Genomic DNA, 2552 nt, shown 5'->3' on the forward strand with positions numbered 1-2552 from the left:
GAAGTTTATCAATACTCTGATTTCAATTCGAAGTGCTTCACTGTTGTATCACAGCAGAAGTTCTGTTCTCTCATTTGAGCATATTTTTTTTTCCTTTCAAACCGCTTCATCTTTGTCGAGGACTACGCGCAATACTTTTAGATCCACGATTACAAGAGCGTAATGTCTTGATTACATGTTTTTGTTGATGTTTTGATATAGTCATCTCACTCTATAACAGCTTAATCTCTTGTGTTTCATGATATAATTCATCGGATTTGCCGTCTCCCATTGCCAGTGAATATTGGTTGTTTGCCACTTTTATATTTGATGATCAATTGTAATTTTTTCAATAGACCATTGAGCTCTTTGTTACATTAATGTTTACAAACACATATCCCCTTTTTCTGTATGATCACAGTTGGTAGTATATGCCTACCGTGAATCAAATCATACGTTTTTGTTTTCAAAACAAATTTCCCCATATTATTACAATTAGAAGTTTAAAGGTCGCACATGAATACCGTAGGCAAGGGACACTGACATTGCCCTAGTAGGACAAGGCCGTAGAGACGGACCATATTATTCAAATGATCAATCCAGGATCAGAGATGGCCAGGCAATGGGTGCTTATGACTTAGCAGCTGGACCTGTAGGCTCCTCAAAACCCTTCATTCCTTAGTTCACAAGGATGGTGAGGTTGCACACACTACAAGAAACTATTGAGCTGGAGCGAGACTCGAACTTGAACGTTTCCAATAGACTACCACGACCCAAATGAACTTTTCCCTATTACGGCGATGTTTAAACTTGGAGATAGAGGTTAACATTTCTAGATATATCACTTGCTCTGTCCTTATAGTGAAGGAATACGAAGCTTATAATCCAATTTACATAGGATTTTTCCTTTCGAAAATAAATTACAACTACTAACTATCATTCTCTCTCTCAAAACACTTCAGCGCAATGAAATTGGGTTTACTTGCTACACACGTTGGTGCCAATTATACAAAGGGAACGGCTGAGACCAATTAGCAAAAGCCAGGTGGAAAACCTCGGCAATGTTCTCAGAACCCCAACTACTGCCATTGTAAAGAACAAAGTCAACATTGAGAAACGAATGAAAAACATGAATATTTAACTTAACGAAGCAGTTTGGTGACGCAAGAGAATAATTTGCTTGCAATATCGATCTCGAGGAAAGCGACCTATTGTTCATCATCTGAAATAGGTGGTTTGTTATTTAGAAGAAAAGGGTGAAATGTTTTGATACAGCAGATAAGACTTTCGTTATTTTTTATTCATTGTACCTACATGTTACTGAAGCTTTTAATTTTATATATATATATATATATATATATATATATATATATATATATATATATATATATATATATATATATATATATATATATATATACATATATATATATATATTCAAATATATATTTTTTTTTTATTGAAAATTTTGGCAATGATTTCTACTGACGTTTAGCTGACTAATAACAAAGAACGGCAGAATATATTGTTATGAATATAGACCTTCATATTTCCAATAGGTCTTTGAGGCGAACTCTCTCTCTCTCTCTCTCTCTCTCTCTCTCTCTCTCTCTCTCTCTCTCTCTCTCTCTCTCTCTCTCTCTCACGAAAATTAGGGCAATTTAGCAATATCCCCTATAAAGGAAATGGTTCTACAGTTTATTTTTGTAAGAGAAAACCAATAATTCAAGTAACCCAAGGGATTTAGCTAACTTAACCGTGTGAGAGACAAGCAAAGGCTGAGAAGGACAAAAGAAAAGAGTGAACTTGACGCGAAAAAGATTGAGAAATTGTCGGCTATTGGATTTTGTTTAACAAGCTGTGGGTCCAGAATTTCATGTCTTGGCACTAGAAGGAAAAGGCCGTATGTGATTTATTGAAATAAGATAAAAGTATTCTTTGTAAGAAAAGAATTGTGATTAACCATGCCAGTGCTGAACAATGTTCAGGAAAATACTACGTTAGGAAATGATAATTTTGACCAGAGGAAAATGAAGAATACTGATCTTTTTAGAGGAAAATGTATTAAGTCATTCGAATAATGGCTGAAAAAAGTCGTAATAAAAAGCTGAAAAGTCCCCATAGTAAAGAGATATGTAATATAGAAAAAAATCTTCAGATACCTTGAAATTGCCATCAAAGGTTGGAATAACTCCAGATGTTTGTTGATATAGAAGAGATGAAAGAGGCATCATATTACTAGAAAGCTATGACGATGTATTGTTGACGATTTTAAAAAGAAAGTTTAATATGAATTACGTAACTCCACATTGACTTTCTTGAAAGGAATAGAAGTTCGAGTTCGTTAGTATCAACTAAATATTTATTTCAGAATCACAGTTATGTGGGAAGCGTGCTTTAAAAAAAATGAGCATTTACTTATTGACATAATAATGCACTTAACTAGGCTATGAAGGTTACCTCTCATAAGCAAAAAAGAAAAAATAATAAGTTAGCTTAAATAAAAGGGTTTTTAAGAGTAAAATATGTTACAAACAAGTTAATTTAAATAAAAAGATTTTTCGGAGTAAAGT

This window comes from Palaemon carinicauda, chromosome 28, assembly GCF_036898095.1.
Source record: "Palaemon carinicauda isolate YSFRI2023 chromosome 28, ASM3689809v2, whole genome shotgun sequence".
Classification (NCBI taxonomy): domain Eukaryota; kingdom Metazoa; phylum Arthropoda; class Malacostraca; order Decapoda; family Palaemonidae; genus Palaemon; species Palaemon carinicauda.